This window comes from Taudactylus pleione, unplaced genomic scaffold, assembly GCF_031769625.1.
Source record: "Taudactylus pleione unplaced genomic scaffold, aTauple2 ptg000392l, whole genome shotgun sequence".
Lineage (NCBI taxonomy): Eukaryota > Metazoa > Chordata > Amphibia > Anura > Myobatrachidae > Taudactylus > Taudactylus pleione.
In genome coordinates, this window is record NW_028284793.1 from 4385237 (window position 1) to 4410691 (window position 25455).

The window sequence follows — 25455 nt, forward strand, 5'->3', positions numbered from 1 at the left end:
GCATGCGCCAGACGCGACGAGCGAAGGACTTTCCTTCGCTCGTTGTGTCTGATCAAAGGGGGCGGGCTGTCGATGTTGATTGACAGCACGCCCCCTTTGGTGGGCGTGCCTCCCTGACGGGGGCGTTCCCACGGGAACGCCTCCCGACAGAAGCCGGCCCACTGACATCACTAGTGATGTCAGTGGGAGTGATTTTGGCTCTGATAGAGCCAAAATCACTCCGGGGCTTGCGGTTGAAAACCTCAACCGCAGGCTCTGGCTCGCAGTTTCGATGGTCGCGATGGTCACGACCATCGCGACCATCAAACTGCACGCTCGTATAGGCTGTGGGTGGTGACCCACAGCTATACGACCGTCCAGGAGGACGCTCCATTTTTATGGAGGGCGGCCCTCATTCAGAGCGTGCGCTCTGCTCAGAGCGTATGGCTCTGAATGAGGGCCAAAGTGTCTTAATCTCTCTTGTGGCACTGTGCACGGGTACTCCCAGGTCTGCACTGCAGTGCATAGAACAAGATTTCATTTTGTAACAAAATGAGAAAAAGTTATGGAGTGCCTGTCCTTGCTGTAGTGAATGACATCCTACAGCATTTAGAACTTTGTACCAGCTCAGAGCTGGTGGAGTTTCCTATCATTTTAATTTAACTTATTTTGCGCCTGCCAGTTGTACTTCAGCTGAGAAATGCGTTTCTAGGGGTACTTTACCCAGTGGAAAAACAAACAAAAACAATACCCCATCGTTACAAGGATTATTTTATGCCATGAATGAGGCTAGACGCAGAGAAATGGATAAGGTCAGTCTAAGAAGTGAGGCCATAACGTGCTAGGAGTTTGATGTAACACACTATGCCACACGGTGCCAGCACAGGCTAAACTACTGTGATAAATACAACCACAATTGCCATTAAGTATAATCGGTTTTCAGTACAATATCTTTTTATAATGTCTCTTGTACAGACAGGTTCTTTATAAATATGAGTAATGGTGCGAACACACTACGATCAGTCAGCGATAACGATATAGCTGACTGATCGACCTGCACCTTCCCGGAGTGCTGGATGATCGATATCGTACTGTGTGTATGCACCATAAGTGTAAATAAACAAGTTGAACCAAAACTAATTTGTTTCATTTTTATTAGAAATATGGTTTACATATAATCTGCATGTATTCCTCATACCGTATATAGGGGGTCTATGTACTAAGGGGCGAAAAGGGGTAAAAATGCTAAAGGCAGAGAAAATCCCTGTACATACCGCTTCTCAGTATGTACTAAAGGGATTTTCTCTGCCTGTAGCCTGCCAGCGCTAAGTGCAGGCTACAATATCGCACTGGACCTGGGGCACTTAGCGCTGCCATAAACACCTATGGCAGCGCTAAGTGCTGCTATCATACATCTACCCCATATTCTTTGTGTGACACATCTGGCTTAGTATTGTGACTCACACGTCTATCGTGACAAACTTGTGCTGCTCTAATCTACAGGGTGTTTCACCCGCTACTGGCCCTAAAGTTTTTCTTATAACTTTTAAAGTAATTTACGTAATGTGATACAGACATACCTTAGTCTACGAGAAATATGAGAAAGTCAAAGCAAGTGTTCGCCATTAGCATCCAGGCCAGCTGTTCCCGCATGCGCGGAGTGAAGGCCAGCTGTTCCCCACCCTAGTCAGCAGCACAGTCCAACATTCAAATTGGGGGCCAGTGAGGATGCCCCAGCTCTGGAGCCGCCACTGCTAGTCAGTAGGTATTCCTGATTCTGACAGTGGTGTTGTGTACTAAAGCGTCCATATTCATCATGTCTGTGTTACATGCCGATATGAGCTTTTATCAACTAAGTTTTCCAGTATGACTGGACAATAATTGCGTATTGTTCAGCTGTGTTCTGGTTCATATAGGCACGTAACACACAGACACGAGGTGGGAGCTATGGGCCTGATTCAAAGCCGCTCGCAAAAAGCGAGCGCTCGCTCTGAATCAGGGCAGGCGCTTGTTTTTTAAGTTGCGGCCTCCTGGCCGCTCGCATAGCTGTGGGTGACCATCGCGACCATCGGGCTTGCGACGAGACCCTTATGGTAGGGTCTCGTGGCCGCAAGCCCCAGTGGACTTCCTGCTCTAATAGAGCAGGAAGTTAAACCTACTGACATCACCAGTGATGTCAGTAGGGCCACCCACAAACGGCAGGCGTTCCTGCAGGAACGCCTCCGTTTGGCAAGCCACTCCCCCTCCCCGCCTACAAAACGGGGCAAGCTGTCGATCAGCATCGACAGCCGTCCCTCCTATCTTTTGGAGCGGCCTCCTGGCCGCTCGCATAGCTGTGGGTGACCACCCACAGCTATAGCGAGCGGCCAAAATGATGGTTGTAATGGTCAAGACCATCGCGACCATCAGGCTTGCGATGAGACCCTTGCGGTATGGTCTCGCTGCCGCAAGCCCTGGTGTGCTTTTGGCTCTATCAGAGCCAAAAGCACTCCCACTGACATCACTAGTGATGTCAGTGGGGCCGGCCCCAGACGATAGGCGTTCCCATGGGAACACCTCCGTCTGGGCAGCCACGCCCCGGCACGCCCACCAAATGGGGCGTGCTGTCAATCACCATCGACAGCATGCCCCCTTTGGTGCAAGACCCATAACGACGGCTTGGCCGTCGTTATTTGGGTCTCGCGCATGCGCACGACAGAGCCGCCTCCGTCGTGCGCATGCGCACTTGGGCAACATCGACCCACTTGCGAGCGCTCAGCGCTCGCGAGCGGGACTGAATCAGGCCCTGTGCACATAACACACAGACTGGGAACTGTGGCCCTGATTCAGAGCCGGACGCTCTTTCAGAGCGCTCGCTCTGAATCAGGGCGGCATTTTTTTTATGTGAGTCGGCCTCCTGGCCGCTCGCTAAGCTTTTGGTGACCACCCACTGCTTTTGCGAGCGGCCAGGTGATGGTCGGGACCATCACGACGACCATCGGGCTTGCGATGAGACCCTTGTGGTAGGGTCTCGTCCATCGCAAACCCCTAATAGAGCCGGAAGCTCACTACTGAGGCCGCCCCCAAACGGCAGGCGTTCCTTCGGGAACGCCTCCTTTTGGCCAGCCACCCCCCCTGCCCTCCTCCAAAACGGGGTGAGCTGTCAATCAAAATCGACAGCCGCCCCCTTTTGGTGCTAGGCCCGTAGCGACGGAGTGCCCGTCGCTGGCCGGGTCTCGCGCATGCGCGCGCAGGAGCCAGCTCTGGCGTGCGCATGCGCAGTGAGGGACCATCGACCCGCTTGCGAGCGCTGTGTGCTTGCGAGCAGGTCTAAATCAGGCCCTCTGCACGTAACACACAGACACGAGGTGGAGCTGTGCACGTAACACACAGACACGAAGTGGGGCTGTGCACGCAACACACAGACACGAGGTGGGGCTGTACACGTAACATAGACACAAGGTGGGGCTGTGCACGTAACACACAGACACGAGGTGGGGCAGTGCACGTAACACATAGACACGAGGCGGGGCTGTGCACGTAACACTCAGACACGAGGTGGGGCTGTGCACATAACACACAGACACGAGGTGGGGCTATGCACGTAACACACAGACACGAGGTGGGCTGTGCACGTATCACACAGACACGAGGTGGGGCTGTGCACTTAACACACAGACACGAGGTGGGGCTATGCACGTAACACACAGACACGAGGTGGGGCTGTGCACGTAACACACAGACACGAGGTGGGGCTATGCACGTAACACACAGACACGAGGTGGGGTTGTGCATGTAACACACAGACACGAGGTGGGGCTGTGTACAATTTCACTAAATTATGTCATTTACTTTCAAAGTTGTAAGAAAAACTTTTGGGCCAATAGCGAGTGAAACACCCTGTAGGTTTAATAATGCCTAAAAGCTTTAAAAGAAAAAAGTGCGCACTATACAGTATGGTCTAAAACTTGGGACTTAATAATGATAATGCATCAGCCCTGCTAAAGACACTGTTGTTCAAGTCATTGTTAAATGAAGACTTTGCCGACAGCCTGTAGCTCCGCTTCTGACCTGACCTACAGCTGGCGCTGTTCTACTTTTGCACATAAAGGAGCTGATTCTGACGCAAAGTGACTGTATTTGCGGGCAGCCAGATTTACAACCTTATGCTAAAGCGAGTGTCAGGAATCGTCCTTACCCTCGGGGTCATGCTGCTCTGTCTTGGTGGGGTCCAGGCCTGGAGGTTCCCAGAGTGTGCCGGCTCCGGACTCTGGGCGCCGCCATGTTTGTCCCGGCCAGCTGACTGCTAATCTCCAACGGCAGCCAGGCTGGTGTCCACCTGACCGCACCAGCCAAACTCTGTGAGAACCAGGGAATAAAGATCTTCCACCTACAAAACATTCCCCATAATCGGGAATCTGCGTTCAGCTGAATCAGGCGCACGGTGCAGTATACCAGTAATGTTGATATAACGCTATCTGGTATTCCAGCAATAGTAAAATAAAGCTAACCAGCTTGCCACCCAGGGTCGGATTAAAGGGGGGACGACAGGGGCGATCGTCCCTGGGTCCCCACACCTGAAGGACCCCCACACCCAGCCATCGGGGTTAAAGTGAATCGTAGGAGATGGAACCAGTTCCGCCTCCTCCGGACACCTAACCCCGGTGCCGCACGGAGACACCAGGCGCCCGCTGAGATTGTAACCAGCGGCGCCCGGCTCCCTCCCCACAGCGGCAGCCAGAGCCGGAGACTAGAGCTCACTCGTGAGCTCCGGCTTCCAGCTCAAGCTATGGGAGAGATGTCATGCGTCACTGCCAGGATTATAGTCATCAAGGAAAAGCCATTAGTTTAGTATTGTGTAACCCTATCACTCATCATGTGAGACAAACACAGGTTAGCAGGTATTACACTCCTTTCATAGTTGCCAGCTATGCCCAATTTCCACTGGCTGTCCCAGACTTTAAAGATTTGTTCCTGGAATTGTCTGTAATTGGAGATATCATTATTTTTCAACATTGACCACTACACTAACGATGTAATACACACATTATTTGCCACCTGTCCTAAGGAAAGACATTTGAGGGCTCTGGGCCTGATTTAGAGCCGCTCGTAAGCGGCCGCTCGTTCACTCCGAGCGATGTTCGCACATCTGCGCATGCGTATGGGTTGCAATGCGCATGCGCCAACCAGTCAGTGCGGTCGGAAATCGTGTGCTCGCAAAATAGCGAATGCCTGCTAATTTGAGTGACAGGATGAGGCTTTTGTGGGTGGTAACAGGGGAAGGTGCTTGAAAACGGGGAGTGGAGATCCGAACGCAGGCGTGCCAAACGGTCAAAACGGGCGTTTTAAGGGTGTGCATAATTAACAAAGCAGCGTCATCGACCACGTCAATTGGTTGTCTTTTAGCCTGAACTGCTCGCACGATTGCGGTAGGAAAATGCTACCACAAGAATAGCGAGCAGTTCATACGCCTTTCGATGTACTCGATTAATCTAATAAATAGCGGAGATGAAGTATGATGCGAGCGGCCAAGGGGCGTCTTTACAAAATAGCGAGCGCATGTTTCGTTCGCTCGCTCAGACATAGAGGCGTCAACAGACCGCAAAGAGCGAGCGCTCAATTTAAATATCCGGACCCTTTTTTAGAACGACCGTCCGCAAATAGCGTCGGCTCTGAATCAGGCCCTCTGTCCCATCCGCAGAAATTTTCGTTCCACTGATAAGAAAGTTGAGAGGTATGACCTGTGCTGCTCCTCTTTCAGGGATTTGAAGAGCTATACAGTAGGGAGGTGTGCATAACAGTGGCTGGAAGTTGTAGTGCATAAAAGTTCATCTAGTCAGTAACGCAAGCAACAAGCCCAGATGCGGCTGGAAAATGTCAATGAAAATTAACTGAAATTGTTGTTATGTATTTTATAACTTCATGTACAATACCAATTAAATGATAGCAATAAAACCAACCCTCAATTTAGTGTAATCAACACACATTTCAAATGCTAGTAAATTAAGTGCCTGATTCAACACGGATCGCAAACGGTCGATTGTTGCGTACTGCGCATGCATATGCATCGCAGTGCGCGCGCAGCCACAGAACTGCGATCGCACTGGGATCACGCAGCTCACACAAAGCCATCACAGAATGAGTGACAGGCAGTGAGCGTTTGGGGGTGGTGACAGGGGAGTGGTCGGACAAATGCAGGCGTGCTTGTTCGTTTGAACGTCATTGCATGGGCGTGCATAAATTAGCCACTGTGACGGCATATGCAGCTTGAGTACTGCATGTGACGAGGTTAGCGATTTCTGAGTAAGGTCAGGGCTGCTGTAAATGTGTGTGAGGGGGCCAATGTTACTCGATGTCCCGATGTATATGCAGGACTGCAAGGTTTTACGGATGTGAGATAGCGGTAGTGGGCATCTCTATGCTGGCTGTGCGATGGCTTTGCGATTGCAATCATTAACATATTTTCGCAGCAGAACTGCGTGCTTATTCGCTAACGGATCGCAATAGCAATCCATAGTGAATTGGGCCCTAATTCAAGTATTTATATATAGTGCACAAACTAGTGTTTAAAGGCATAATACAGCCACAATGGCCAATGCAATCTTCTATTTCCTTTCTATTATCAGAGTAAGTGCGTATGAATAGTTTAATATAGTTAACGGTTAAACAGCAAATGCTAGAAGTACATGTAATCATTAGTGACTCCACTCACAGGAAGTGTCAGGGAAACTCTTTATTTCCCTGTACGATACTAGTTAGGTCCATTATATATTAATTTTTCTGCGGAAATAGCACAAATGAAAGTTTATTGTCCTCATTGGAGCCATAACTGTTTTACGCTGCTGATGTACTGTAACTGTTTATCCCTATCTCTACTTCAATGATATAACAATACAATTATTACCATACAAAGTAATGTATATGAAAAATGTAAAAGGCACATTTTTAAAAAAAAGTCTTTCTAAAGCAGAGGTTCCCAAGAATATCCATGCTTGAGGACAGGTGACTTAATTAGTACCAAAGTAAATTTGATTTAACTATATGGACTCAAGCATGGATATCCTTAAAGCATGGACTGTAAGGTCGGGAGTTTGGAAAACATTGCTCTAAAGTAACCAATGCTGCTCAGGGCCAGTGAGTGGGTTGCGGATGAGGCAGGAACCACCCAATGTCCCCTCTCACCCATACTTGTCTGGGAGACTCCTGAATTTTGGGAACCTGTCTTACACTACTCAGAGAGTAGACCAGCCTCCTGGAACTTGGAGAAGAGGGCGGTCAGGGGGGATCGATGATGTAATTTGCATTTAACTGCATCATTGAGGACCCACTGCGCATGGTCATGAATTGTGGTATTGTAGAGTGCGCGGGTGAGGCCATGATGTGATTAGCAATGCCACACCATCCCTGCACAGTCCACCTGGACAACCCCTCCAGGAACTCCCGATTTGTCATAATGCGAGATGTGTACGAGTCTCTATATGGGCGCAAATACGGTATTTTATTACAGTAGTGTAAATAATCCCCATTTTGCCAACAATTCTGTATCAGCCGCATTATGTCATGGCTACAGTCTGACATTATATTCAGCTATGTCATTTTATGCTGAAATCACATTTAGAAATATCACATGTTTTAATGACAGATATGACCAATGCTTTCCTTTCTGGTGGTAATCAGTACTGGCGCATTTGATTTTTTTGTCTCATTTTAATTCTTATAAATAGTTTAGTGAAATAATTTTCAAAATTAATAAAATAATCATCTAAAGTCTAAAGTAAATTGGCTATACACTGCACATCCAGCTAGCTCTTTTGCCAGGGCAGGCTGACACTTGTGTTTATTCAAAAGCCAGCATGCCCTGGCAGCCATTTTTTGTCAACCGGACCATACTGGAAATTGTAGCTTGCCAAGGGCAAAGTGTTTTTTTTAATCTACTTTTTACACAATGAACCCCGTTCCCACCGGAAGATTAGTGCTATTGGCACTTGGGCTGGTCATACACTGGAGGTGGGGAGGCCCCCCTGGGGAAACCAGCCATGGGAGAGGGCTGGAATCATGGTTCCCAGGCTGCCAAAGTCTAGTGCTGGTTACCGTGAAATCAGGGGAGACTCGCCGGTTTTTGCCTTGATTGTGAGGTGACTTAAACTAGGTTGAAAACGCTAGAGCTGGTTACAAATTGGAGGGATGCTGCTGTTCCTGAACTAATGTCGAAGCCGGATGATTGGCTGAGACAGAATCTGTTTAAAATCAAAATCTGCGAATGGTCGCCCAGCGCCATTTTAGCGAATCTCACAATATCAGTACATACGGCGATGTTATTATTTAGCGTCGTGCGATTACCACGCAATGGAACACTGTTAAAAGTCCTCTTTATATGAATACATACATTTATTACAACATATAATAGGAACAACCCTGCAAAACACTTCACAAACACGTAGACGCACAAAGCTAACTAGCGTCTTTTCTTAATATCCTTACACCTACACTTTGCACACTTACATAGGAAGGGTCCCTAGCATTTAAGGTTAATATCCAAGGTTATATTCATTATTAATTATGTAATAAAGCGACTGTATTTAAGATCTAAGGTTTAGCACATGATAAGCAGACCGTGTTTGGTGCCATTCTGAACCACTGTTTATTTGCAGACTTCCGGTTCCATCGGCAGGGAGATCGCAACATGTGTCTGCAAATTATGGATCATAGAGAGATAGGCATTAAAATGTACTCTGTGAATGTAATGTTATTAGCCAGTTTAGACTTGTTCTTCAGTGGGAAAATGAACACAAAGAACTGTTGGAGGCTGAACTATTACAATACAAACTGACCTATGAACTGCATCGTAACAGAAGAACCAGGAAGAAGAAACATTGGGATTATGCCAACTTGTTCTATTGTATTGCCTATCTCTGTAAGAGTACATAAGCAAGCACTCTGAATCTGTTAGTTAGTCATCATTTTCTTTCTATTGACGGAGGGTTCACCTTTGATGCCGGAAATCTGGATCCAGAACGCATGCGTATGTATTCGACTGTACCTAGTGATTGTATAATTTGTTTGCGCTAATTGTATTTAGATCACAGCGTGTAACTATATGCTTTTTGGTGAATAATATCTTTTTGTGCTTTTCAACCACAATCAAAGTCTGGAAAGCAATTATTTCTTGTGCGACTTACAATGCTAAAATAGCGACATTTAGGGTGCATAGATCATTAGGAATTCATACTACTGTCTACATTTTTCCTTCATTACGGTGGTGATACTGGTACCGGAGATTGCTAGCTTAAGGGCAAGTACCCATTTTTCTGATTTACTATAAAAAAAAATATTGGCAATTAAACTACACAGCTCTAACATTTCCTCTGCCAAGACCTGTGTGTTCCATAAATTCAACACAATGCACCTGCCTTTGCCACTTACACATCTCCCCCATTCAGCCTTTGGCAATTATACATATCTGCCATTTTCTGCCACATACACATCTCGCTGTGGAAGCTGGGGTAACTTACGCATTTCAATCTGTTAACCAAAATTACATATACCTTATACTCTGCTAGCCAGTGTCACAAGTAGGTCTCATTCAGCCAGCTGAGGCAACATATACACATCACACTATGCCAGTTGGTGCCACGTATACACATTACATTCTTTGCCATTGTTATGCAGGGGCGTATCTACCCCTTGGCCAGGATGACACTTGTCAGGGGAGCCGGCCGAGATGGGGCTCCGTCTGGCGGTACCACCAGCGGAAAGGGTGTAGAATCAAGAAGGGACTGCTAAAACTGAAGTCCGGAGTATGCCCCTGGCTCCTTGATGTCCAGGGCTGGGCAGCCACTGGCGCTTGCCGGCAGCTGCCTGGTGCAATGAATGAATAAAGTTTATTTATTTATTTGTTTTGAGAAAAGGCTCACGTGACGTCTCACGTGCCGCATCGCTACACTGAGGAGACGGCCACAACCAGAAGATGACAGCAGGGGCTGGATGTAGGGGGCCAGGGGCTGGAGAGACAGAAGGGAGGTTGGCTTGGGAGACAGAGGGGGGGTGGCTGGGGAGACAGAAGGGGGGATGGCTGGGCAGACAGAAGGAGGGATGGCTGGGGAGACAGAAGGGAATTGCTGGGGAAACAGAAAGGGGATGGCTGGGGAGACAGAAGGGAGGCTGGCTGGGGAGACAGAAGGGAGGCTGGCTAGGGAGACAGAAAGGGGCTGGCTGGGGAGACAAAAGGGGGATGGCTGGGGAGACAGAAAGGGGCTGGCTATGGAGACAGAAAGGGGCTGCTCGGGAGACAGAAGGGGGATGGCTGGGAAGACAGAAGGGAGCTGGCTAGGGAGACAGAAAGGGGCTGGCTAGGGAGATAGAAAGGGGCTGGCTGGGGAGACAGAAGGGGGGTGGCTGGGGAGGCAGAAGGGGGATGGCTGGGGAGACAGAAAGGGGCTGGCTGGGGAGACAGAAGGGGGATGGCTGGGGAGACAGAAAGGGGATGGCTGAGGAGACAGAAGGGGGATGGCTTGGGAAACGTTATAAGTACAGAGTGTACAGAGTACAGAGTGTAATTAGTTAGAAAATATGGGGGGCACCAGTCTATTACTTTGCCAGAGGCGCTCGGACCCCTAGATACACCCCTGTTGTTATGTTTTAAGGAGGACTGAGATGGGATAATCATTTTCCTTCAGGTGCCTTAATTAATCTGGAAAGATGCTGTATATATTTTTTTAAATTTTTTCTATTTTTTGAGGAGCTTATTTTATGCTCTATAATATATTCTGAGCTTTGAATCTATAAATTAATTGTAAAACTTCAACCTCTGAGGTGCAAGCTACGGATGTGTCCTCATACATCTAACCTCAATACGCCATGGGGCTAGAGACTGATCCCAGATGCATATGCTGGTCTTTTTCACCTGAAAATGTGTCTTAGTCACAATGTGATGTGACTAGGACGCACCAGGAGACTGTGCTGATTAATGTTATATGCGCACTTGTGCACTGTGTGCACCTGAGTCTGTATACAAAGCACAACGGAAGTTGGTCTGGAAAAGAGCAGCAGCCGCTGTGCTGTGGCACATCGTATACAGATTCAGTCACAGATATACAAGTGTCACATATCAAATTAATCAGAACAGTCTCCTGGTGCTTCCTAGTCACATCACATTGTAAATAAAGGTGCCCACACACATAGCAATGTGCTCACGATCAGCCGATGTGTACGATTTCCCTTGAAACTCTCCCCGGCAGCTCTGCACACGATTTGGTATCCAATCTTCATACGATCTCTCCTGCATCCAGACTTTCACAGTGCTTTCCTAGATAGTCAGATCTGCCCTACAGCACGGCAGATCTGACGATGCGATGTGCGACCAACGGGGACACGCATCACATCGTGATCGTGAGTGGGAACTCCCGATTTTGGCATATTTTACACGATTTGTCGTCACGATTCGTCGAAATCGTCCAAATCGTGTAAAACATCGCTATGTGTGTGGCCAGCTTAAGACGCATATTCGGCAAAATATATGCACGTCCACTAGCAGACCTGCACTGGTCCTGGCACGCCAAGGGAGGATGTTTTGCGCGACTGCAGCAAAGCTGTATGATGACACATCTGTATGCCAGGCTACTAAGCGCTACAACTAAACCACAAGCATAGTACTGCGGTATAGAAAACAACAAATAATAACCCTTTTCAGTAATAGTCCCTAAATTTGTACATTATTTCTTCCATTTATTCTCCATCTATTTGAAAGGCATCGAAGACATTTAGCTACACAAGGCGTTTATTATGCTTTCATAGAAAATGTAATGAGCTGTAGTTGTGAATGTAAAAGGCACACATCAGGAACAACATGTCTCATACAGTACAGCAGTAATTGCTAATAACTGCCACAATATGTGGTGATGGTGGCCCGTGGATTATATTTGTGAGCCAGCTATGAGAGTATCCTGGCAGCTACGTACAGCAGTGTGCCTGCTGACATGCTGCAGTATGACAACCTGAACATCGACAAACGCATAGCATCTGCATTGTGCTGGTGTAGATGCAAGTGATCACATTTATAGGTATACAGGTTTATTTGGGATGGTGGACACAAGCCATGTTATTTAGGACAAAATATACATATTCGTACAGTGCATGCACACCACAAATGTGGATGCCTACTTCAGTATTAATATTTTTGCATATCCCCTATACCTGGGGAGAAGGAAGAGTGGAAGTGAGCGTAAGCACAGGCAGAGTGTATAAAGGCATTTTCACAGTGCATGTAAGGTTATTAGAGGTTGAAGCAGCTGCAGTTATGGCTGTCGGGAGGCTTATCTGGTGCAGGTGCTCAGACTCTGCGACAGTGGTGATGATTACTAGTATGGACATTTGCAGCATAAAAAAATAATACGTTTAGAAAACAAAATCGAGTGGTCCTCCCCAAAGAAGTGATCCTTTAACCAGATCCTACCCAGCCACAATATTATTAAGGGTTACCACCAAACTATACCCCTGGCTATCCTATTCGGGGGTACAATTCTCCTGGTATAAAATATTAAAGGGAGTAGTGATATAACCACCAAGATATATTTTCTTGGCTGCCTCTTCAAGTGGAAAGAAGAGATAAGCTGAGCCATGTCAAGTAGAGGGATATGAAGCATCAGTGTTTCTGATTGTAAAATGAATCCTGTAGCCAGACACTATGCTGTAATAATCTATGATCCTGTAGAGGTTTGGGAGGATTACCAGCGGTTGGGTGAGAGTAAGGAGGATGTCATCCACAAAAATTTTGTAGTCTAGCAGTCAGGGGTAATGTTTCAGCTGGGGACATTACCCTGTCCGCTAGAAAGGGTCTGGTGCTGGTTGTGGAAATTACAGGGGAAACCTACGCATTTTTTCCCCTGTAATTCCAGAACCAGTACCGGATCAGAGCCTGGTGCTGGTTGTGCTAAGTACAGGGATACCCTACGCAATTTTTTCCCTGTACTTACACAATCAGGGCTGGCTATGAAAAGTCCGGGGCTGGTTGTGTATTTAGGGGGGGACCCTACATAATTTTTTTTTTAACATTAACTCTTTCCAAACTTTTATCACTGATGTATACATGTATCTGTGTCAAACTGAACTGCTCATGCTGAAAAACGAATGCATGAAGTTCTATTCATTTGGGGATTTGCAGTTAGAGTTTCAGTTAATTTTTAATTCGATTTACAAATCGAGTGTTAGTAAATTAAGGAATCCTATTGTCCTCTATGTGAAAACATTGATGTTTTTCAGAAATTCGATTTCATTTCAAATTCCTTTTTCTGTTCGATTTGACATTCGATTTTGCCTTTAGTAAAGCCTTTCATAATTAATCAAACCAAAATCTAATACAAAATCGAATAGAAAACAAAATCGTACTTTAGCAAATTTATCCCCTGGTGACTTAACTGGGGGTTCAATCATGAGGGCAAACACAAGCAGAGAAAGGGGACAGCTTTGCCTCGTGCCGTTGAGGATGTCAAACATTTGTGATGTAAAGCTGGTAATTAATACTTTGGAAGTTGGAGAATCATACAAATATTTAGTGCCTGTGAGTTAAGTCACCACAAAGTTTTGGAATGGGCGAGAATTTAAATTTATGGTCCTTCTCGTGTTGTCCCTGGAGTGACGACCAGGGTTTAAGCCCACTTATATCCCTTTTACACCAGAGCAAAAACCTGGGTTATTGCTGGGTCTAACTAAATACTCATTGTAGTATTATTGGCATAAAAGATACCAATGATACTCAAAAAGGGAGGACCCTCTGCGGGGGCACTGCTTGTCAGTGTGCAATAATATCGTAAAAAGTAACTTTTAAAGTTTTATTAAAAATAGAAAAAAAGACGATAACCACATGCAGAGACTTCTCACTGAGAAAAAGATAAATAAACTAACAGTTATCTAAAAAAGAAAAGGAAAACCTATATTATTTATAAATATTGGTAGGTATCTACACAAGGGATTTGGCTAAAATGTATTAGTCAAATTCCCAGTGGGGTGAATTGATATTTTAAATGCAATGGATAACTTTTTTCATCCAAAAACATGCTAGATAGCTTTTCTCAATCATAAATTAGAGTCTAATACTTTAAAGTGAGAAAAGGGTTAAAGGAGGCAAGAGAAAACCTATTATCCGCTGAGACACATATGTGTAAGTATACACACTTATCTCCGCAATTCTCCAGGAGATAAGGACAAATAGTACATGTATTTCCACAATTTTTGAGCATTCAAAATAAAAAGATGTCTCCGGTATTTGGCATTTATCATTGGAATACAGTTGATATTCCCATACACACATAGGCAAAAACAATTTGATTAGATACAGTAAATAGGTATAAAAGACTGGTCCCCCGAATTCACACCAAATTAATTCTGTCCATTAGGATAATGAAAGTACAGTGGAGATACAGATGTCTCTGTGGCTCCACAATCAATTGGTTTGTGATGTTAGATAGAAAAGATAAGTATGTGACCACTGTTGTCGCAACCTCCTGGACTTGGCTGTGTGCCTGGAAGGCAGTGATCAGGCAGCCGGAGGGTCAGGTAAGTAGTGATCACAGATAGAAGAAAGGGACAGTCACCTCTGCTGTCCGTGTAGATAGTTAACCGGAGTGATCCCTGATGCCTGGCATTGTAGAGTGTCACAACCGGACCAGATGAGAGGGTGACTAGCGAGAGGAAAAAGGAATACCGGTGTGTGAGCGTGGAGCTATCAGCGGAGTTCTCCGATGCCACTAGTTAGATTCCCGTCGGCTCTGACGGGAGTGACTGGACACGCGTTTCACCCTCCAAAGTGTGGGCTTGTCCACCAGTATCAAGCCCACAAATTGGAGGGTGAAACACGTGTCCAGTCGCTCTCGTGAGGCTGAAGCTGGGATTACCTGTTCGATAGTTACATATGTTTACAAGGTAAGAGTGAGCTGGTAGACGTGGAAACTGAGCACAATAATATGAAGATTATGAGGGAATCTGTGCTGATTTAATCAGCAGTTAGGGAGTAACTAATACCAGTGACCACATACATCTATCCTCCACGTGCTCTAAGTAGCGTTACACATAATGTGTGAGCGCCATGAGACTTGGTAGCGCTGAACGTCTTATGCCCTAAAATGCATCCTATTCGCAAACTGATGCGAATAGGATGCAAAAGCAGCTTCTGCTGATTACAATGATATGCGGCATGCCTCAATTCTGTGTGCGACTGCGGGTGTATCTGCATGCAAAATGCTACTTTACAGCATCAGCAGCTGCGGCCACAAGTTCTCAGGGAAAGTTCCTCCCAATTATTCACCTATAACATTCAGAACTGCTAAGTACAAATTATACTTCAGGAAGTTGGTGATAAAAGAAACAGCAAAAGAGACTTGCTCGTCTTCTTGTGATGGAGTCCCAGGCTTTTTTCACATAAAGTATTAACAATAGAGCAATCCTACAGTAGGACTTCATCATTCTCCATCATTCTTATTTTGTTACTATAATCTTTTATACAGCCGCACGAGCAGATTTCTGTGTTCACGCATTACTGGAATACATTAGCAAACAGTCTATTCTGTAGGCAAAACTGTGATAAAACTGCAGCTGAGGATTTTGCTAAATACCGGAACTCTTTATACTGCCAAAAGAATACAAGTCAATAACAATACATACAGCTGTCCATTGTCAGTACTAGAAGATTCATAAAGGGAAGACTGCACAGTAATACAGGTATAATCTGTTCCATCAACTCTTTACATTTAGTTTCATGTATCACTGAAACGGCCTGAGCTGGTCACCCTGCTAGTACATTTCTCCCCAGCAGCATAGACCTGCCGGACTTCCTACACTCTCAGCAACTGTGTGTAAGTTGGATGAGTCAGAACAATGCACCTGATCTGATATGTGTCACCCACAATGCTCTGCTCTACATCATCTTTGCTGGATAAAGACACCTTCTAACATCTGTGGAGGACACCAGCACGCCAGTGTGCAGTAGTGTAACTCAGGGCCGTAACTAGGTTAGTACGACCTGTGCCATGGCACAGGGCACCACAGGGCAGGGGGCGCTGTTTGGGCCTGTCAATCTTCCTGTTTATTATTCTAACTTGTAGCGTCCTCTTTTTTATCCCCAACATCTCCTGGCCTCCCCTATCTCTTCCCTGGCCCTTCCCCATGAGGCCATGACCCTTTTTCAGGTGCACTATCTTATGTCCCTATTTAAAAAATGGGTTGGGGAGGGGGCGCCAATGCTCTCTCTGGCACAGGGCACCAAAAAGTCTAGTTATGGCTCTGGTGTATCCATCGGTGGTGCAGGGATGCAGCCGATGATACCCTACCAGAGGGGGGGCAAGGGGGGAAATATCCCCGAGCCTCCGGCTGGCAGGTGTTTCAAAAATTTCCGGCATATTGTTTTTGTGTTCCGACTTTATTTTTTTATATATATATATATTTATCCATTTGCTAATTTAGCAATTTCCATATAATAAAAGTTCGAACCTAGCGCCTAAACATGTTCATTGGTTAAACTGGCATAATGTGCAGTAGCGCATGCACTTACTGCTCTCTCTGTGCATGATGCATCTATCCACAGAGACACATGAGAACGTCACTTATCCTTGAGATTGGCCGGGGTGAGTGACTCACAATGTCGCAAGGGAATAGTTTCTTTTTTTTTTTTAAACATTAAATTTTTATTGTTTCAAAATTATTAGGGTAGGATCTGGGGTACAGAAATAAAAAAGGGAAGGGATCGGGGAAACAGAAATAGACAAATAGGTACAATATTTGCATAGATACTAACAGATACATCCTGGCATTATTGATACCGGCCGGAACAGGCAACCGTTTACATTAGTTAATATATGATCACATTATTTTGATCTAGTAATTCCAAATTGTAAACAACTAAATTGACAAGATATAAACGGCGAGCTATAATAATGTCTTCCAGATGGTCAAGTCATAGAAGGGACAAAACAACTCTCCCCGTAACCTCCAATGATAAACTCAGGCTCGGTTATATATCCAAAGTTTAATAGTTTGGGTCACTGGGTTCAGGTTTTGATGACCAGTATTCAGACCAATTCAGCCACTGAATTAGTGGATTGGATGATGCTGCGGAATAGCTTACTCCAGCTGTTTCAAACTCAAAGTGAGATTGGACCTTTTTTTCTATATCTTCTATTGTGGGGATTATAGAAGTTCTCCAATTTTGGGCCAACATTAATTTAGTGACTATCAGGACGTGTCCCATTCATTAGAGGTCATATCATCATTGAATATATGAAAGATAGCTGTAACCGGGTGCGGAGGATAGTGATCTTTACAATTTTTTTAATTAAAATAAATACCTCTTTCCATAGTGGAGTGATTAAAGGGCAAGTCCAAAATATGTGGAGTAAAGAGCCGACAAGGCCACAGTTCCGCCAACATAAATTGGAGTGAGATGATGAAATAGTATGCATTAGTTTAGGCGTAAAATATTGTCGATGGAGTAACCTATAATATTGTTCCATATGTGATATGCATTTGGAAACTTTATGACTAGTTTTATACATTAGACGGCAGTCCTCTTCAGAGAAGGTACAAGAGAGATCTGTTTCCCATTTCACAATCGTTACCGGTTTGCTGAATTCTGTGGGAGTCGTTAATTGAGAGTACCACCATGAGATGGCTCCTTTGTTATTAACTTTATTTAGTTGATTTGCTAAAAGTTTAGGCAAATCTTTGATGATGTATGGTGGTGGAGTTGTACTTTGAAGCCAGTGTCTTATTTGCAAATATTTATAGAACTCTCTAAAAGAGGTGTGAAATTGTGCATTAATTTGGGTAAATGATTGAAGGGTGCTAAGTGTAGTTATATCTTTAAGGGAAAAAATACCTTGGGATTTCCAGGTCTCAAAGCTTAAATTCGGTATTAGGGCGGCCAGTCCCTCAAGAGAAAAATCCGTGGAAGGAAGACCTATTTCTGGTGATGCAGTAACCATTTCTAACCAGGCTTTCCTGGTTGTGGATATCGTCGTACATTTTTCGATCCATGGGATCTTAACCTGAGATGGTAACCAGAGGCAATCTGTGAGTGGGAATGGAGTAGCCATATCCCATTCCAGCTGAACCCATGGCATCAATTTCCCTTTTGCTAGGAGGGAAGCTATTTGGTACTTGCGGAGGTCCGGGAGTCCCATGCCTCCCTCTGTCTTAGGTAAGGACAGTAGTTTCCTTGCTTGTCTAGGTTTCCTATCCTTCCAAATATAGGAAGTAAAAAGTTTTTGAATTCTAGTGAGTACATATTGGGGGATTAATATGGGCAATGTTCGAAAAAAATATAATATCTTTGGTAGTACAACCATTTTTAAGGCCGAAAGTCTGCCCATCCATGATATATCGGACATCATCCAATCCTTAAATAATAATGACAGTTGTCGAATCAATGGCAGATAGTTAGCTGCTATTATACCATTAATAGTGGCCGTTAAATGAATTCCTAAATATTTAATAGAATGATTCTGCCAGGCATATGTGTAATTCGCTTTAAGGGATGCCAATAAGTGTTGTGGGAAATTAATCGGGAGAGCCTCTGTTTTAGAGCAGTTTAGTTTATAGTAAGAGACCCCAGAGAATGCTCCCAACAGACTATGTAAAGCTGCTAAGGAGTTGATCAGATCTGTTAGTGTCAGCAGGATGTCATCAGCAAACAGGCTTGTTTTGTACATTTTGCAAAAGAGGATAGGGCCTGCGATGTTATGGTCCTGTCTGATGGCTTCTGCCAATGGTTCGATCGCCAGAGCAAACACCAGTGGAGACAAAGGACATCCCTGTCTCGTACCATTTGTAATCATAAATGGGGTGGAAAGTATGCCATTAACAAAGACTCTGGCCGAGGGGGAAGAATACAATGCAAGTATTGACGTGAGAAAGCTGCCCTTTATTCCGAATGTAACCAATACTGCTTTTAAATATTGCGAATTCAGTCTATCAAACGCTTTATCTGCGTCTAATGATAGAAGTAGAAGGGGTTGGTCAAGACTGGAGAAAGATTCAATAATATTGATCACCTTCCTTGTATTATCAGGTCCCTGCCTCCGTCACAAATCCTACCTGATCTTGATGTATTAAAATCGGTAACAGTGAATTAAGTCTGTTTGCTAAAAGTTTGGCAAATAGTTTTATATCCGTATTGAGAAGTGCGATTGGCCTATAGTTAGCCATGACGGACAAATTTTTACCTGGTTTGGGGAATGCTACTATTCTCGCCTCTAGCATTTCTCTCGGGAAGGAGCCCTTTGATGAGACATCATTAAACAGGTGTGCTAAAATGGGAGACAAAGTGTCTTGAAAGCATTTAAAAAATGTATTTATATAACCATCTGGACCCGGAGCCTTATCGAGAGGAAGGGATCTGATAACTGATAGAATTTCTTCCTCGGACCAGGGTTCCGCTAGTGCAGTTAAAGCATCAGCATCCAGGGAGGGAAGATCTACTGTACTAAGAAAGTCATCTATCTGGTTTAATGAGGGTTGGGACGTCATAGGTTCGTCTTTCAGATTGTAAAGGGAGGAATAGTACTGCGCAAAGGATTCCGCTATAGCAAAAGGATCCGTAATTTTGATACCCTTGATATTGGAAATCATTCTTATGCTTTCTTTTGCTCTTTTCCCCCTTAACTTTCGTGCTAGCATTCGGCCTGCCCTGTCTCCCTGAATATAGAACTTTTGACGAAGCTTAAACATCGTCTGATGAACTTTTTTAAGGGCTAAACTGTTCCATTCTGTTCTGGCATTAAGTAGTTCCCTATAAATTACGTCATCCTTCGGATTAATTTTATGTTTAGCATCTAAATCTGCCAATCGACATTCGATATTAACTTGTTGAAGAATAGACGCCTTATGTAAGCGAGCCGCTGCCTGAATAGCTGACCCCCTAATTACTGCTTTAAGCGAACACCAGAAAGTGAACGAGGAAGTATCCTCTGGTTTGTTGGTTTCCAGAAACAAGGAAAGGGCATTGAAAATTAATTGTTTATATTCAGTATGGGTCAGAAGATATTCTCCCAAGCGCCAGGGACCTGGGGGAGACCTCAATCTATTGATATCCCAGTCTATGGACATTGCCGCATGATCCGAACAGGCGACTGGCAGAATTGATGATTGTTTAATATACGGTAAAGACCATTTATCTGCCAATGCCAGGTCGATGCGGGAATAGGATTTGTGTACCTGAGAATAAAAGATGTAGTCCCTCTCACCTGGATGCCCTGCCCTCCATACGTCATATAACTCGTATTCACTTAGGATTCGTCTGAAGCTCTGAGAATGATTTAGAGAAGGTTGCGGGTTAATTTTTGATTTGGATGAGGATTTATCCCACAGCGGATCTGGAGCTATATTAAAATCTCCCAATAATAGTAAAATCCCTTTTTTATATGTTTGAAGAGCCGTGCAAAATTTCCTAATAAAGGATATTTGTTTCGTATTTGGTGCATATATTGATGCAAGTGTCACTGGAACATTATCTAATTTACCTACGAGTATAAGATATCGGCCTTCCTTATCATTTATTTGTTTATCTAAGATAAAATTACTTGTTTTAGAAAATAGAATTGCCACACCAGCTTTTTTGCAAGGGCCATTGGAGGTGTAGCAAATAGGGAATTTCAGATTGGAAAATTGAGGTGGGGCGGATTGTTGGAAATGGGTCTCTTGGATAGCGATGATATGAGCCTTACATTTAGCAAAATATCGTAGTGCCAGCTGTCTTTTATTGGGAGAGTTGAGTCCTTTAACGTTAATAGACAATATGTTAACCATTTGGAAATATCACTACTCTGCTAAGCATTAATAGTACTGAATCTAAGGGTGCTAAAGACAATACCGGATTGCTGGTAATATGAAGTACCTGAAGACTATGTAAAACAAAAGAAAACAGAAAAATAAGAAAAAAAGGAAAAAATGAATAGTTCCATAAAGAAACTATCAGGGACCACCTTCTTAGGTGATACATTGGGGTAAGTGGTCACTAGAACATCGATCCCCCGTCGCCCGGGGTCGGAATACTTTACATTAAACTTGAGTATTCTATCGAACAGAAACTGAAAACATATACGACTTACATCTATCACGCAAATAGAGAACAGAGAGAAAGGTCTCAGATGTATATAGATAAGAAAAAAAAAAAAAACCAAAGAAAGCAATATGCACCCACCCAGCGTTCCAAACTGTAAAATAAACGGTACAGGAACAAGATGCTCCGTTTTGCGGCTTTAAACTGAAAAGGTAGCTCTATTTTAAAACTAACTACCTCTATGCAAGTCACCCTAATGGTAACATATCCCAAACTAAAGAGAAGAAAAGGAAAAAAGAGGAGCATCATATAACGAAAAATCAGTTAAGTATAGAAACACTAGGTGGGCACACCGCTATACGAAAGGATACAAACGGCCTGAAAACCATTAAGTCCATTCCTGGTTCACATGTAGATTGCTTGGTAGCTTCTGTGATATGTCTTCTAAGTTCCAAGACACTAGTAGCTGGATACCTGCCGCTGGATCCGATACAACTGTGGTAGAGCCATTCCTATTGATTATCAATTTAGTGGTGAAGCCCCATCTATAATTGATGGAAGCCTTTTGTAGAGCTCTGGTGACTGGTAGAAATGATCTTCTCAAAGCTAGAGTTGCCGCAGAGAGGTCACCAAAGATTTGGATTTTTCCCATAGTGGAAGCATCTGCAGACCTTGCTGCACGCAGGATTGCCTCTTTAGTGTGGAAAAAATGGACTCTCGTCAGAACATCCCTAGGAGCATTGGTAGGAGCATTACGGGCTTTAGGCAGTCTATGCACACGGTCCAATAAAAAGTCCGATATCTGTGTAGTTGGTAGAAGTTTTGTAAATATATCCGTCACATGTGCTGTTAACTCTGAATTTGAAATAGTCTCCGGAATTCCACGAAGCTTGAGATTATTTCGCCTAGACCTATCTTCCAGGTCTGCGGTCTTAATCCTCAGAGATGTGACCTCCGACTGCAACTCCTCATGAAGATTGATCAGTTCATTATGTGATTTTACAACCTCTTCCAACTTGTTCTCCAAATGATCTGTGCGGGATCCCAACTCGTCCACCAAGCGTTGACAAGATTGCAAGGCTGATTTAAATTCAGAAGTAATATCGTCCATGAAGGAAGCCAAGAGCAACTTCATAGAGCCCATTGTAAGTGGGGCATCATCCGCGACTTCCAGTTGTTTGGAGGAAGCTCGTGGAAGGTCGTCAGAAGGGGAGCCTAAAGTAGACGGATGTTTACTGCTCTTATTAAATGATGGGCATGCTTTATCGGTTTGTGAGGGAGATGCTTTGAAGAACGATACTTGTGACACAGACGAAGGCTTTGGGCGTTTTGGTGCCATCATGAAAGAGCTAAAGGCCCACTGTTATGTGTTAGATATCAGGTATGGCGGCTTATATTATTTCTCAAGAAGCATACGGGCGACGGAGGGTCAAATTGGACTTAGCATAGATAAGCCCACATTTCGGCACAATGGTATTTATTACTTGGGAGGTAGCCTATCAGTTGCATAGGCGTAGATCTGGTAGAGGTGGATTATCTTTTGACAGTGAGCCCGGGTTCCTGAGCTGTTGGATATAAAAGTGCTCTCGTATGGCTCCGGGTCCCCCGCCAGCCCTTGAATCCCGTCCAACGGTGTGGGTCTGGAGAATACTGAGGGGTCGCAGATCCGACTTGCCGCGACATCGCGTTACAGCAATATGGAAAATGGCGAATGGCAACCACCCGCGATTTCGCGGGAGTTTCTGAGGGCTCCCAGGGAGTGAGACTGGTCCCTTCTTGTGACCGGGCAATCCGTGCAGGTCTGAGGGGTGCTGCGGTATTGCGGCTCCGTCCAGCGGCCGCCGCTACAACCCCGTTCCGCGACGCTCTAATTAGAATCGGCGACCCTCCTCACCGCACTCACTTCACCGCGCTCACCTAATTAGATGCGGCGGGCAGCGGCTACCTCCCCGGGCTCTCTGGGGATTGTTGGGAGGGTAGAAGAGGTACCTGTGAGATCCACGATGGTGCGGTGTTGTCCGCGACGTCACTGAGGAGGCCGCGATGGTCCGCCGGCGGCGGCGGGTATCACCCGCAATCGAGGCCGCGGCTTCAGGCAGGATGTAGGCCACAGACGAACCGGAGCCCAGAAGCTGCTCACCGGGGACAGACAGACCCCCCTCGCGTGCTCACAAGGTACAGCAGATCACCGGCTGTAATTGAAGAGGTCTTGTGCGCCCCTCTTATGTATACAAAAGGGGGGAATAGTTTCTTTATAATTAGGAAACTGGACTGGACTGTCTGATGTTCAACGTTTACTCGAGGAATTACACAATTGACGTGTTAGGTAAGTTAATTTCATTAATGTTTTATTATTACAATACTCATGCTTGTATAGAGAAAGTTTTGTTTTTATTATTACATTTTAAAATATCACTTTTTTACGAGAATAACTGAAATTTTTTAAAGGTAAATAGCATAAAATTAGGTAACAGGGCCATGGGCGGTGCGGCCGGTGCCCTAATACAGACTGCCCTGGGGGCAGAGTAGGCAAGTTTCCCAGATCCGCCTGCCACCCTGCCGCAGCTGCCCACTTCCCGAGTGAAGAGGGTGGTCTGGACAGCCAATAATGCCTATCACATTGAATTGCATCATCGTGGCTCAACTCCCATTTCATAATGCTAGTAATCACAGCATTGTATAGCGGGGGCAGGGCCACGATGACGCAATCGCATCATCACCCCCGCCACAGCTGCCCACACAGTGCCACGGCCCCGCAGTGCCAACGTAGATGCCCCCTCCACAAAGAAGCAGCCTAAAGGTCAGCAACTATGCATTTACCTTATATAACTCCTTGGAGTTAGAAAATACTTAGGAAAATGTATAAAATTTTCCAAAGAGTGGAGAAGTGGACCAGTGAAGAAGTAGTCCATAGCAACCAATCAGCTTCTACATGTCATTTTATAGACTGTACTTGACAAATGCTAGCTAGAAGCTGATTGGTTGCTATGGTCAACTTTTTCACTTTCTATAAAGTTTGATACATTTCCCCAACTGTCTCCTAGTGCACACCAAAAGCCTGGGAAGACATTCTAAAAGGGTTGGGTACGGTGGATCCCGGCAGTCAGCATCCTGACACCAGCATCCCGACAGAGTTAGGATACCGACACCTGTCAGTAAGTATCCTAACCATAACCCTATCCCTAAACCTAACCCTTTCTCCTCTCTACCGAAACATAAACCGGAGCCTCTCCCCCCCCGGGGCCTAACCTAACCACCTCTCTAGTGCCTAACCCTAACCCTCCTATAGTGCCTAACCCTTAACCCTAACACCCCCACTAAACCCACTTCTTACTGTCTGGATGCCGGCACTGGGATTCTGACTGGTGTCGGGATTCCGATGCCAGCATTACGAGCGCCGGTACCAGCCTGGGATTTAAACAACATCCCTTCTAGAATTGTGAAAACATATGACAGTTACAGCTGGCTACACACTATACGATGTGTGTACCATGGAACAGTGTTGTGCGTTGTAATGATACATTGCGCGTGCCATACACACTGCATGATCCGGTGTATGACAGCGTGATGTATAGTTACATGCTGCATGTAACTGCACCAGGTCCTTCACCACATGCGCAGCACAGCAGATGGCATGATGCAATGAACGACCATTGGGCGTATACACTATATGATGTGTACGATATATCGTTCCAATCCGTGTCAGGACAATATATTGTACAATATATAGTATAGTGTGTACCCAGCTTTAGTATTGTGGATTCCATTCAAGTAAAATTCTATACAAAAGATTTATATCTAGGTTTCTGAGTAATCCAAACACAATGACTCGCACAGGTATTCATACGAATCCATCATGGAGATACACAACCTCAACCATCATTTAGAACAATATAAATCACAGGTAGCACTTTGATAAACAAAACATGCAGAGTGTCATGCAAATTGATTTTAACTTATAAGGGATCACATTCTTAAGTAAATTAAATTCTGCAATTGAGTATCAGGATGATAAGCATTACATTTAGAAGTGCACATTGGGACATCACTCTCAGGTGCTGCCCATATGGGGTATGTCCCCCTTATTAGCATTCACCAGAAGTAAAAACAGTTTGACGATACCTCAAAGTAGTGAGAATCAATCACTATGAGTAATGCATTGCCCAAACCCACCGGCCTGCTGTATGAACCAATAATGGCTGCATTCAGGGTCCATCTATCATCCAGTCAGTATAGACAAGCACCATGGGCCTCCCCCAGAATAGAAATGTCCTATACATGAAAGCACAACTTCTACACTGCAATATAATTTAATGATGATATTATCACTTCTAACAATACATTGGAAGAATAACAAGATCACTCAGAACGTGAATACTAGATCACATGAATAATAATAAAATAATAAAGCTAAGAACACTTCAATGCCATTGGGGGTGACACACTAGATAAAA

General features: G+C 44.8%; 1 protein-coding gene across 3 annotated transcripts in view; it reads right to left on the reverse strand.

Moving 5' to 3' along the window:
* ACSL6 (acyl-CoA synthetase long chain family member 6) overlaps window positions 1-25455 on the reverse strand; it is a 247181-nt gene that overhangs the window by 140939 nt on the left and 80787 nt on the right. The window lies entirely within an intron of this gene.